The sequence below is a fragment of the Bombina bombina genome, chromosome 2 (genome assembly GCF_027579735.1).
Source record: "Bombina bombina isolate aBomBom1 chromosome 2, aBomBom1.pri, whole genome shotgun sequence".
NCBI lineage: Eukaryota > Metazoa > Chordata > Amphibia > Anura > Bombinatoridae > Bombina > Bombina bombina.
In genome coordinates this window covers 876704827-876720001 of record NC_069500.1, presented here as the reverse complement: position 1 = coordinate 876720001, position 15175 = coordinate 876704827, and positions in this window count along the sequence as shown.

Below are 15175 nucleotides of genomic sequence, written 5' to 3'. Positions count from 1 at the left end.
TGCACATTGAAAATACCAAAGTTAACATGGTAGAGTCTTTCATTGACTTTATTCAGTTACATGGGAAATCAGCTGATGTCATTACAAAACAGATTTGTGACAAGTTGCAAGCAGATGGCCTTAAACTGGAGCACTGCTACGGCCAAGGATACGACAATGCTGCAACTATGGCTGGACACATTAGTGGTGTACAAAAATGTATTTTGGATATAAATCCCAAAGCAGTGTTTTTGTGCCATGTAACAATCATTCGCTAGATCTTGCTGGTGTGCATGCAGTTGGGACACAGTCTGTGACTGACACTCTGGAAAAGGTGTACACATTCTTCTCAAGCTCTACCCAAAGGTGGGATGTTTTTAAGGAACATGTACCAATTCGCGTAAAGCGATCTTGTAACACAAGATGGAGTTCAAAGCATGAAGCTGTACGTGTACTTGCTGAGCACACAGAGGAAATAGACGCTTTGGAAGTGTTGAGATGGGCCAGAAACCGCTGAAACCAAAAGGTGATGCAGGAAGTCTTTTAGCTTGCATCATGACCTATCCTTTTTTCTCATTCCTGTATTTTTGGAGCCCAGTACTGACCGAAGTGAATGATGCTCAGATCTACATGCAGCAAGGAGGACTTGCGCTTGATCAATGTGTACAAAAGTTGAAAGCATTAGCTTTATTTTGCCAGGAAAAATTAGACTTTGTAGTGTCAAAGGCAACTGAGAAAGCTCTGCAGGTGTGCGAAACATTCAACATTTCGACAGAGAGAAGAGTTGGAAAACATAAGAAGATGCCTGGTGAGCAGAGTTGTGATGCTGGCTTGACCTTAGTACAAGAAACACACAGAGAACAACTGGAAGCAATTGATAAGCTTATGACAAAAATTAGAAAACGTACAATTCAGATTAATATGCTTGACCAGCTATTTGCTTTCCTGCTAATCCAGACATTGTTGGATACTGAAAAAGATGATTTTATCAATGAACAAATGCACACATGTGCCAAGTACACAGAGTTGAATGCTGCAGCTATGATAAACTAGATAAACTAGATAAATCGGCTTCGGCACCACCTTGCCTTGTATAAGGAAGTAAATCCCAATGAGCATATTGCTAACTGGTCAGCTTTAGATTTGCTTCGGTGGGTGTACAAGTGGAAGCTGCAAGAGAGTTTGACTAACTTTGATGTGATATTAAGAATCTTTCTAACTATCACTGTTTCAACTGCTAGTTGTGAAAGAAGTTTCTCAAAACTTAAATTAATCAAATCGTATCAGAGATCTACAATAAGCCAAGAAAGACTGAGTAACCTAGCAATACTGTCTATTGAGAGAGATTTCAATATAGATTTCAATTCTGTTAAAAAAAAATTGCAAAAATTAAAATCAGGCGATTAAAAAAAAAAAATCTGTGTATACTAGCATTAAATGCATTTTACTTTAATTACTTCTATAAGGAATTTTGCTTTGGCGTCTGGGTGTTTGTCAGACCGTTGAATTTGAAGATCTGTTATTATTGCTGTTAAAAATAAAGCTTTGTTTGTTTTAAAACAAAAACCTGTCTCCTACATTGTTGAGCTGGCTCCTAGATTCAAAGTAAATTTGCCAATACCTACTGTACTGGTGGAAGAGACTCCGTGCTAATGGGTTAGGGGGGCGCAAATTCTTATCTTGCCCTGGGCGCTGACAACCCACTCTACGCAACTGTGTATGGGTGATTGGATCCATGTGTATTTAAAAGGCTGGAATACTCAGTGTAAAATCATCAGCCTGAGGAAACTGTTCTTAACTGAGAAACGTGTTACTGTACGATTGTGTAACAATAAAACATAATTTATTATTCCATTGCTTTAAAGCACACTTATTGGGACGTTTATGATAAACAGTTGGTATTATTGATATAACGCCCCATTTTGGATCCACCGTTTGAAGCTGGAAACCTGATTATCATCCCTGTGGGAGGCGAGTTAGCCGGGTCACTCTTAAAGATCTGGCCTGCTTTTAAAGCACTTTTTGGTGCTTCGCCAAATGTGAGTGTACTTTGTTTCTGATTGTACCTATGATGAAAACAAACTATTATGCTATGAGACGCCTTCTTTGATTTATTCACAGGATTCTGAAGTGGATGGCCATTCTCTTAAGGAGAGCAGCCTGTTTCAGTCCTGGAATACAGACATCGTCCTTTTTATACAAGTGTATCACTTAATGACTACCTAACTGAACTTTGGTTGATGCACTTTTGCTTTTACATTTTTATTTCTATTGTATTATTATTTCTTTGCAATTCATTATTTATCCATTATATGTTTTATTTCATTATTTTATAAATTACTTGCACCTTTTTTTGGCAGGCGCACTTATTGAATACCCACTGTAAAGGTTAGATAACCACATTTAGTTGACTATTACAATTGCATGTGTGTTTATTGGATTGTAAGCAAAAGATACGCTTACAAATGTGCATCTCTATAATGATTTCTAGCAATTTCATTGTCTTTCAGCAAATGTGTTTAGACAGGTTTAGCTACAAACATTAAAGGGACAGTCTAGTCCAAAATAAACTCTCATGATTCAGATAGGACATGTCATTTTAAACAATTTTCCAATTTACTTTTATCACCAATTTTGCTTTGTTCGCTTGGTATTCTTAGTTAAAAGCTAAACCTAAGCGGTTCATATTCTAAATTTCTAAGCCCTTGAAGGCCGCCTCTTCTCTCAGGGCATTTGGACAGGTTTTCATCACTAGAGGGTGTTAGTTCATGTGTGTCATATAGATAACACTGTGCTCATGCATGTGGAGTTCCTAGGAGCCAGCACCGATTGGCTAAAATGCAAGTCCGTCAAAAAAAATAAGGGGGTAGTTTGCAGAGCCTTAGATATAAGATAATCACAGAGGTAAAAAGTGTATTTATATAACTGTGTTGGTTATGCAAAACTAGGGAATGGGTAATAAAAAGGGATGATCTTTTAAAACAATACAAATTCTGGTGTAGACTGTCCCTTTAATATTGAAGGTGATAGGCTACAAGATAGTTAAAGGGAAAGTGTAGCTCAGTCCAAAATAAACATTGACAACATGTTTGCATTTTAAAAGACTCTTTCAATTAATAACATCACTAGCTTAGCACTAGCTTAATGAATAACTGATTATAAAACGTTTAGCAATGCTCATGAAATGTTTGCGTATTTCTTTTACAAAATATTTATACTTGGGGGGCATAACTGCATATGTCAAAACACATTTATGCATGTTTATTGCGTTTTTAAGGGTTCAAATTTAAAAAAAAATTAGTGCATTTTAAAGGTTGGATTTTTAATTAATGAAATGTGCACCGTAGAATGTTCAAGATAATTCGACTTGTGTATTGGACATGTGTAATTCTGATGAGATTTTATTTTTTGCTTTCTTTTTTTATAATCAATAGGTTATTCAGGTTACATGAGCAGAAATTGGCTCATAGCACCTGTACGTAACCCCACCGACAAACCACAGGAGCTTTACAATTGGGCTCACAAACAAACCAGGGTTGTTGTGGAAAGGTTGTTTGGGCTCCTCAATATGCAATTTCAATAGGTCTGGAGGAGCCCTACAATAAAGCCCTCAGAAGGTGGTGAAGATCATCATAGCCTGCAGTGTACTACACAATATTACACAACAGGCAGGAATGCTGCAGGACATCCAACTGACCCCAGTCCTCTAAAAAGATCAAGGAGGACAAACAATAGGGGCACAACCAGGATGAAGGGGCCAATGTAAGAGAAAACAGAATTTACAACCACTTTAGAACATGAAATCAACCAGGCATTTTTCTGACAACTGCTAGAATGTCATTTTTAGGTTATTGAAAGGCTAATTATGTGAGTTTTAACATGTTAGGATTTGGACTATAAAGATAATACAATAACATGCTTATTTCATGCATATGTAAATTAGACCTCATGCCTCTGGAATTGGCCTCTAACTGTGATGACTTCACCACTTAGCTCTAAAGGCCCCATCCTATTATATAAAAGGCCAAGAGTGTTTGTCCAAAGCTGTCATGCGCAGTAGAGACAGCATGAGGACAAACACACCTGGCCTTTGAGTCCTACTTCCTAGCTGATCTGCGGCAGAAGTGGGCATGGCCGGCGTGAAAGGGGCATGGCAGGGTGTGAAGGGGTCGAGAGAGAGAGAGAGAGAGAGAGAGAGAGAGAGAGAGAGAGAGAGAGAGAGAGAAGGGAGGAGCCAGGAACTCCCTAAGGGAGTGGTGGATGATTGGTAGGCAAGTAAAGCAAGGTTCCAATGTGGAATAAAATTGTTATGATTTATTAAAAAACAAAATATGGATAAAAACAAAGAAACCATAAAGGTAGGGAATGCTAGCAACCCTCCTTACAAATTGCAGCGCTTCAAAATGCTGTTTCATCAGGCATCATTGCAACCTTGCCTACCAATCAATCACCCAGCACTCCCTTAGGGAGTTCCTGGCTGTACTTACTGCAGCATCAATACAGAATTTTTTGCATTTTCCAATTTATGGCACCCCAGTGCTCCAGGGTTCCTGTGCTCAAGTGTTCCAGTCATCGGTTTGTTCAGTGAGCTAGGTTGCTGTAAAATATCCAGCCTGCATCTGATAGCACTGAGTGCTCTTCACAAATGTGAGTACCCTGATTAGGGATTTTACAGCAATACCACCTGGTCACATTACTGGTACACACAGGCGCCCTGTCTGTTTATATTCTTCAGATTTGATGCCATCTTGTTCCTGTATCCAGGCCGATCAGTGAGCTGGGTTGTTGTCAAATATTCAGCTTGTGCCTCTTCACAAATGTGAGCACCCTGACTAGGGATCATTGATTGTGATTGTTGCATTTCATTATCGATACACACAGGTGCCTCTCTTGTTCTTTCCAAATTGTCAGCAACAAATAATTTGCTGCCTGCTAAAAGTCACCATCCACAAGCATTAAAGGATTGTATTCCTAGGGGACAGTTCCTTAGACTTAAAAGGAACTGCTGCACAGAAGCATCCTTTGAAAAACAAGCTGAAGAGATGGCAAGTAGATTCAAAGCAAGGGGTTACTCAAATAGGCAGATACAAGTGTGCATGCATAAGAGCTAGGAAAAAGCTCTAGGCAGGAACTACACTTCTGTTTAAAGAGAAACAAAGAAGGTAGAGGATAGTCCAGTAAGGATTATTACTAAATTCAATAGGCATTGGGGTAAGGTCAGAACTATCCTCAAGAAAAAATGGCATATTCTCCAGGCAGGTAAATCCCTTGATGGAATTATCCCAGACTATCCACTGTTGATGGCAAAGAGGGCATTAAGCCTAAGAGATAGTTTAGTTCTAAGTGAATATGAAAAGGGAACCCCTGCAAAAAATGGGATGACAGCTGCACAGCCTAGAGTGGGAAGTCACCCCTGTGGGAAATGTGTGTATTGTAGTAGTCTGAAGAAAACATTTTTTACAAATGTAAATCATGTGTTTAAAATCAAACAATGGATTAATTGCAATACCACAGGGGTGAGCTCCTTTACTGCTCATGCCCCCGTTTCTACATGGGTAAAACCACAAGAGATAAGAGAATTAGGGAACACAGAAATTATATTAAAAATGGGAACATCGATATAACCATAGGAAAAATTTTTCTAGAAAAGCATGGATCAAGCATTGATTTTTTATCAGTGATTGGTATTGAACTTATTAAGAGTAGAAGGAGAGGAGGAAATATTGATACTCCTGAAGGAAGCAAAGTGGATATAGGTTTTAAATACATTAACACCTGGAGGTTTAATTGAAAAAAATTGAATATGCAAGTTCTCTTTAAACACCTTGTCTAAAGCCGTCCAAAAGAACCTCTACCTGTATGTTATTCTGAATAACTGAATGATGGTATAATTTTGAAAAGGAATCTCTCAAGAGAATTTCAGATTAACCTTTATAATGAATATCTTTGTTTAGTCACTTTCTGTAAATAATCTGCAAATATATACAAGTTTAATTTAGTCTTACTTGAAGGCCATGCTCAAAAGTAGGCAAAACATATGATGTATTTGCAATATTGTATTTTAGTTGCAACAATGTATGTTTGCCTTTAATAAAGTTGGTTGTATTAGACCAAATGACAAGCTATTTAAGGAAAGTGTGTCAATGTAAGCAATATCTGACTAATCCCCATGCAAGCCCACAAGGGGAGGGGTGAAACACGTCAGTCCGCAGTGGAGAACTCACCTGTGTGAGCAACAGTTGGTTTGCTGTGTACCATGCTCCCCTGCACCTCTAGGAAAGTTGTTGGCAGCATGGATCGGCTAACACGTGAGGTTGGAAGTGAGCCCCTAAAAACACAGCACAGATGGTATTGTAATCATGCAGCAATCAGTTTAACCAGCATATAGGGTCTATTACTGAAATGACCGATCTGCTCGTTGGAAAGCTTTGGATCTATAAGTGAATCCTTCCTGCTGTCACTTAGCACAAACGAGATGCGTATTTCTCCTTTTTTGACAAATCCGTTTCCCCCATTGTCACTACTCCACAAGGATTTGTGCAACTTTAAAACAGTGTGTGTATATATATATATATATATATATATATATATATATATATATATATATATATATATATATATATATATATATATATTTTATATTCATAAAGATGTTAGACAATTTTAACAATCTGTGTTTGCATACATTCTATACGTATACAAAATACTTGTTGTGCAATGTTACACATACAGTATGGTTTAAGTTATAATAAATGGTTTAGAATACATGTTTAAAAAATACAAACAAACACTTATCGATGTGTAGGGGGGGGGGGGATATACTTTTATATTCTACTAAAATAGTGATACTTCAAGACAAGTTAGCTGTATGCAGTATATTATTTCTATATCACAGATGCATACTATTAGCAAAATTTAAAATAAGTATGTTTTAAATAGATAGAAATACAAGACCCCTTAAGTCACGGCCAATAAGAGCTTCTCACACAAACATGACGAGTCAATATGGTCCTAGAAACAGGATATCAATATATATTATTTTATCCAATGAGATTTACATATACCATGTCCTTTGATCTATACCATGCCATTTGATCTATCCCATGATGTTTCATTCCACATATAAAAGGACATTGCACATACACATTTTTGTCAGTTCTCAGTCAGCAGCTGTGGACATGGTGGGTCCCAGGTTCACAGATGGAGAGTTCAGCACTGGTCAACGTGGTTAAACATTATCAGAAGCTTTTTGGGAACAAGAAGAAGAAGTCAACGAGTACCCAATAAAAATATGTCATCTGGATGTCTGTCGCTATCAGTGTTAATGAAGTGGCAGGCATTCAGAGGACTCCCATGCAGGTGAGTAAGAGATTCACAGACTTGAGGGTTAGAATCACTAATAAAGTTTGCCTCATGAGGTAGAGGGTTCATGCCCGTCGGAAAGTTGTTGCCCAAGACCAACCCCAATGGACATTAGTCCTTAAGCATCATGAGGAGATATTAAATTGAACTCCTCAGTCTGTGAGGAGTTCAATTAACTATCGGCTAGATTTAGAGTTCGGCGGTAGATGGGCTGTTAACGCCACGCGTGTTTATGTCTAACGCACGTCATTGTTTGACTCCGGTATTTAGAGTTAATATAAGACCATCTAACGATGCTCCTAACGCGTGTATGTCACACGCGTAATCCTGCCCGCGTTAGACAGTCTCCCATAGAGATCAATGGGAAAGCAAATAAATTGCCTTTTTTCACCTAACACTCGATCTCGCGAGAATACGCACAGCTCGGTCATATGACGCATACCACATCATGCACAACAATAACACGCCGCAAATGTCACAACAACAATCAATCAACAAAGCACACAAGCATTACACATTCACAAGCGGGGGAAGTTTTAATACTATTTATACGGGGAATACGCATATACTTTAAGATGCGGAAAATCGCACAATAACAACAAGGATTAAAAAATATATACATACACTAGAAACAAAATTGCATTCAATATCATTATATATTATGAAAAACATACATATACAACACTTCACGAAGAACACACCATCGCAAATTCACATTTAAAAAGAATACTTTTGGACAATGAAAGCGAAAACGAACACTATGACATCATCGCATTCTACACATTCCACAAATACCAACTCTAAATGAGCATGCGCAAATTCACACACCTAATACACATTGCAATAATATTAATTGCTAATAAAGCACACCTGAACACTAATTACAATGGAAATTGGGACATCATTAAACATTTACACAGGGTATATAAGCACCACACAAGCATGGCTTCTTTGACTGTGTTGCTGGTGGGTCTTTGGAGATTGGAGGTTTAAGAATAGAGAGTTTGAGAATTTTTGAGAGTGAGTTAGTGTTAGCGTGAGAGAGTCAGTTGGTAGTGTTAGCGTGAGAGAGTCAGTTGGTAATGTTAGCGTGAGAGAGTCAGTTGGTAGTGTTAGCGTGAGAGTGAGTGAGTTAGTGGGAGTGGGAGAGAGTCTGTTAGTGGGAGCGTGAGTGAGTTAGTGGGAGTTATTAGTGATAGTTGTTAGTGTGAGCGTCAGTTAGTGGTAGTTAGTGAGCGTTAGTGGGAGTGTTTGTTATTGAGAATTAGAAGTAGTGTGAGTTAGCGAGCGAGTGATTTTTCTGTACACTTAACACATTTACACGCAAACACATTCAATACATACATACACTTATCAATAACACTACATACACTCCATACCCCCTACCCCCTCATACTACACTCCATACCCCATTCCTTGTAGTCCCATTCCCTTTCATCCCATTTACTCTTATCCCATACCCCATACCCATCCCATACCCATCCCCTAGTTACATTTAGTTTACATATCCTCCTTTTAGTCTTATTCTTTTCGTTTATTTAAATACTCCTTACCCTCTTTGTTTTGTTTACATCCCTCACACTTTAAGCACCTTTTTTGTCTTTTTAGTTCTTTATTTTGACCCCCTTTCATTTCATCACACTCACTTTTTGTTTGATTATTTGGGGTTTAGTTTAGGGAGGAGATGGAGGCCAGGCAGGGGACAGGTAGAGGGGGGAGTAGAGGGAGGGGGAGAGGAACAGGGCAGGAAGGGGGGCAGGAAGCGGGGGTGGAAGCGGTGGGTGGACCCAGCCACTTGGTTCAAGATGACCAAGTGGCTGGGCCCAGTGGCGGTCAGAGTAGGGCTTCACAGTCCGGGAAACAGAGGGCATCGTCACAGGGGAAGGCCAAGGCGACTAGGGAGGCGAGGTTTACGATGGAGGAGAAGGAGGCCCTCGTAGAGGCCTATATGGCCAGGCATAGGATGCTGCAGCACCAGAAGACTACCCCGACTGACAGGAGGAGGCTCTGGAACGAGATTAGGAATGCAGTCAATGCAGTGGGTGGCCGGAACCGGGATATGGATTCTATCAAACATCGGTACCGGGACTGTAAACTTGAACTTAAAAAAAAGTTAAGCCTGGAGGCCCGACATGCCGCAGGGACCGGTGGCGGCCCTGCCCTTGAAATGGAGTACTGCAGATGGGAGGAAATGTTGCGGCCCAGCATCTCCGAGGTGGAAGTAGTCGGTATCGGAGGAATCGATACCGGGAACCTGCCACTCTCATCTGACGGTAAGCTCATTGAACAATAATTTCACATACGAATGTATTTCAATGGACACTATACGCAAACATTTACTTTCATGATTGAGGTAGCGAATACAATTTGACAAAACATTCAAATGTACTTATATTACCTAATTTGATTCATTCTTGAGATATATTTTAATGAAGAAATAGCCATGCACACGGTGAAACAATCACAGGAGGCAGCTATATTCAGCTAACAATCAGCATCTTATAAGCATATTTAGATATGCTTTTCAGCAAAGAATATCCAGAGAATGAAGCTAATTAGATAAGAAAAGTACATTCGAAAGTTGATACTAAATGTATGCTTCTAAATCATGAAAGATAAAACATTGGGTTTCATGTGTTAAGGATCAGATTAATGCTATTACGCTGTTTACACGCATTCTATTACTTTGCGGTTACATCAGTATCTAGGCTATAGGTTAGGTGTGCATTTAAACAGACTGAAAACAAACGCAAAAACATTCACATTGACCAGATATCACAAACACGGTTTAGAAAAAGCGGAAATCGTATTGATTGTTTGTTAGATTTCAAAGTGGATTAATGATTCTGCATTTGTAATTGTATCGTAAGCTAAGTCATTTAAACCTTGATTTGCAAATATGCTAATATATATATATATATATTTTTTTTTTTTTTATTTATATACAGAGTCTGGGGACGAGGCAGCACAGCCTCCTGCATCTCCCCAGGATGAGAGTGGTGGTGAGGAATTCCCACTTCGGAGGGAAGAGGCCCCCCGTGACGAACAGCGCACGGGAGATGAAGAGGCCCCGGAAGCACAGGAGGATCCCGCTGAACCCGCGGAACCCGAGGTCCCTCAAAGACCCGCACTCCGCCGTGCACGGGCACCCCGCCGTGCACGGGTTCAACAGGCACAACAAGAAGAAATAGCGGAGGTGCGGGTTCTACTGGAGTACATAGACCAGATGCGTACCTCCCGGATAGAAAACATAGAAGGACGACGCAGAATACTTGATGGGCAGAATCAAATAATTCAAGGCCAAAATGAAATAATCAATATATTGAATAGAATACAAGAAGGACAAACAAGAATGTTTAATCTTCATCAGGAAATGTTCACATTTTTCCGGGAGGCGCATGCTGGTCTACCTCCTGTTGCTGGGCCTCTTGTTGCTGGGCCTCTTGCTGCTGGGCCATCTCCTCCTGCCGGCCCATCTCATCCTCCTCCTCAGCCATCTACTCCTCCTCCTCCTCAGCCATTTTCTCCTCCTCATCCATCTTCTCCTCCTCCTCAGCCATCTACTCCTCACCTTGGTCGTCCCAGTACTCTTCCTTCCACTCCTCCCACAACAGCTCCAAGGAGGACTCTTCGGAGTCGGCAGTTGCCTCTCCCAGAGCCTCAGCCCCGTGGGAAGAGGGGAAGGAAGAGGAAGTAAGTATTTTTTTCCATCTTCAAATATTTTTTTTGTGTAATGGATAGGTATGTGATGATGTGGTTTTCATACACTTGTGGACCACACTCTGTATATAATCGACTTCTATGGGACCGGGTCCATGGAGGAAGATTCTTTGCAGAGTGTGGGTTATAAGTGTGTGAAAACCACATCATCACATACCTATCCTTGTTCATGATATTGATTGGTTTCTGTGATGTGATGTCCAAACTGTTTCCCGAATCGCTAACTAAATTACCATAACAATTATCCATGATGGCATATTACTGTTTGAATGCCAATAACACAGCTTAAAGGGACAGTCAGAAAATTATTGATTACAAAGAAAACACTGTATTACGCATTATAAAGTTTGAAACAACAAAACATGGAGAAATACATGTGTGACTTATGTGCTTACCCTTGTATCTATGACTATGAAAAATGACCACTTATTTGTTGTTCTGACATAACAACATTTTAGATATCAATGATCAATACATGGTCAATAATATGCTGTATGAGCACAAGGTTTTACATATACAAATGCTATCCAAATGCCCTCTAGTGCTCAAATTGTATAATGATTACAAGCACTCTTCAAGATTTAAGAAATGAGCACACCAACCTCATAGGTTTAGATAGCAAATTTAAATAAACCCAGACAAATGTTCAATTGTTGAGAAACATTTGATATCCTTGATATTACAGAATTGACTTTTCGAATAATTTAAAAAAAAATTTTTTTCTAAACTGTCCCTTTAACAACATTACATATGCTAACACATATTTTAAGCTTGTTGGTATATCTACATGTACTTTGTCAAAAAAAAAAATTTAAAATCACATTTATATTGACGTGTTAAATAAAGTCTATTTTCTTTAAGAGACATTATTGTGTTAATATTTTATTGTAAATATTTTTATTTTAACAATGAATATGGTTTAAAGTCCTTTTAGGAGTGGGGGGGGGGGAAATATGCTAACAAAAATATATTTGAAGATTAAACTATGTGGATCTCATACATGATACAAAAAACAACATTTGCATTCAAGGGACAGTATCCTATATTTTTTACATAACTGTATGTAATAGACACTACTACAAACAACAAGATTAACATATACTGATATCAATATTAAAAAGCTTCAAACACTTGCAAATAAAATAGGGTTAGCTATATTGAAAATATAGATGAACCACCATTACAACCGTAAAACAACACAATACCCCATCATTAACATATGAAAAGACCCTTTACACAAACTGGACAAAGCTGGAGATGGTACTCACATGAAACTCATTGGCTTTGCGAGGAGTAAGAAAATTACTTACATTTTCTTACAACACAAGACAAAATAAACCGATTGGTTAAACAATGGACTATCTAACTAGAGACAAAATCAAATATTTTTATTTATAATGTGAGTGTCTAATGAACCTTTCATAAAATATACAACGAAATTACATTTAGAAGAAGTCGGCATCATATATTTAGCATATGATAAATGCATATTGATTACTTTATTCAAACACAATAGCGCATATTTATTATTTAGATATGTTCAACATTAAACACAACAGTAATTTTTCAGAAAAAGGAACATTGTTGACAAACATATTAAACATGGACTGGAGAGATTTGCACTTGCCTATAAATATCCTATGCATGAAAACATTTTGCTTTCGTTCGTTGATTCAACCAGACATCCAGCAAAAGAGAATGTGTTGGTCTTTATCAGCTACGGGTCAACAATGTAACATGATGCAAATAATACATATTCGCAAGCTTTTTAAAATTGCATGCAGTCACAAACGTTTTTAACGTGCACAAATATTGCGGGACTACGCAATCCAATCACACGTTTTTTTACCTTTACATGTTCCGTCTTAACATGGCGCTTCCTTGATCACGTAAGAACGCCATCCAATGAAAGGCACATTATTGATCACGTAAGAACGCACAAAAAAAAAAGGCGCATCCTTGATCGCGTCAAAACGCAATCCAATAAAAGGCATATTCCTGATCACGTAAGAACGTCAGTCAATACAAGGAATCATTGGACAGCCTGGCAGGTGACGTCTTAAGCAACATGGCGCATCCGAGATCGCTGAAAAAACGCAGACAATACAAGGACTCAGTGACATCTTGGCATATCACTAAGAAACGTATTTATATTTTAGGAACTAGTATGTGTGTAGATTGCTATCTAGGAATGTCACCAAATCATGAATCATCTTTTCGGACTTGACTGTCCCTTGAACTATAGCTATGGTGTATATCTTTAACATTTAAAAGATACACATGAGAAATACATATGCCATTGATGTTTTAAGATATGTTTGGATTGTTGTTGAATAACAATAGTTATACATGTATTGATTAAACGTGTCATTTATTCAAGTTTAATTATTGTCAGCCTACCTATAGCCATATATGGGAGGAGATGTATTTTGTTAACATATTAGTTAACTAATATTCATCATCTACATTATTTGCATTACACACAGAGATTGATTTGGTTACACTTTGACAATAATATAGATTTGAAAATGAAATACAGGTGCTGTCAACATTACAATAAGATTGTTTATTAATAAAACTATATGTCCTTGTTCTTGTAAAAAGGACAAAAACGCTTTACAAATGGAAATACATTCATTTACAATAGTGATCAACATCACTTAAAGGGACATTATTTTGTTTTTAAAAAGAGCATACACATAGTCAATACTATTTAAATAAAATGAACACTTTACAGGGATTATATCATTGTATCAATACTCAGATCATTTGGTAAAGGTGCATCAATTCATGCAGAGTTTATAAATACACACATGGATCTGAACATTTAAATATACATATATACACAAATACAAAAATATATATACATATATAAAGAAATTACTCTGCTAATCATAATCAGGCAATGATAGAGCTAAGAGAAAATAATATAAACACAAATAATAAGATTACATTGGAGATGTTAATCTTAAAGTCATTTACTATTGTCTTACATATATGATTTCATTATAACAAATATATTTGTTAGGTCCCTTTAAGGATAAACAACATAAACTAGAGCTTTCAAAAAATAACAGGAAGAATGAGGACAAAGATTTGTGAAATAAAATGTATTTTATTAGTATGTAAGAAAACATACACAACGTTTATAAATAATCTTGTAAAAATAAGGAATATATGAGCCATATGACAAGGTAACACAGTGCATCACAGTCCATGAAGAGAGTTGCCAAGGGCCAGCATAGCCCCATTGGAGACACATGGCAAGGTAACACAGTGCATCACAGTCCATGAAGAGAGTTGCCAAGGGCCAGCATAGCCCCATTGGAGACACATGACAAGGTAACACAGTGCATCACAGTCCATGAAGAGAGTTGCCAAGGGCCAGCATAGCCCCATTGGAGACACATGGCAAGGTAACACAGTGCATCACAGTCCATGAAGAGAGTTGCCAAGGGCCAGCATAGCCCCATTGGAGACACATGGCAAGGTAACACAGTGCATCACAGTCCATGAAGAGAGTTGCCAAGGGCCAGCATAGCCCCATTGGAGACACATGACAAGGTAACACAGTGCATCACAGTCCATGAAGAGAGTTGCCAAGGGCCAGCATAGCCCCATTGGAGACACATGGCAAGGTAACACAGTGCATCACAGTCCATGAAGAGAGTTGCCAAGGGCCAGCATAGCCCCATTGGAGACACATGGCAAGGTAACACAGTGCATCACAGTCCATGAAGAGAGTTGCCAAGGGCCAGCATAGCCCCATTGGAGACACATGGCAAGGTAACACAGTGCATCACAGTCCATGAAGAGAGTTGCCAAGGGCCAGCATAGCCCCATTGGAGACACATGTCAAGGTAACACAGTGCATCACAGTCCATGAAGAGAGTTGCCAAGGGCCAGCATAGCCCCATTGGAGACACATGGCAAGGTAACACAGTGCATCACAGTCCATGAAGAGAGTTGCCAAGGGCCAGCATAGCCCCATTGGAGACACATGGCAAGGTAACACAGTGCATCACAGTCCATGAAGAGAGTTGCCAAGGGCCAGCATAGCCCCATTGGAGACACATGGCAAGGTAACAGTGCATCACAGTCCATGAAGAGAGTT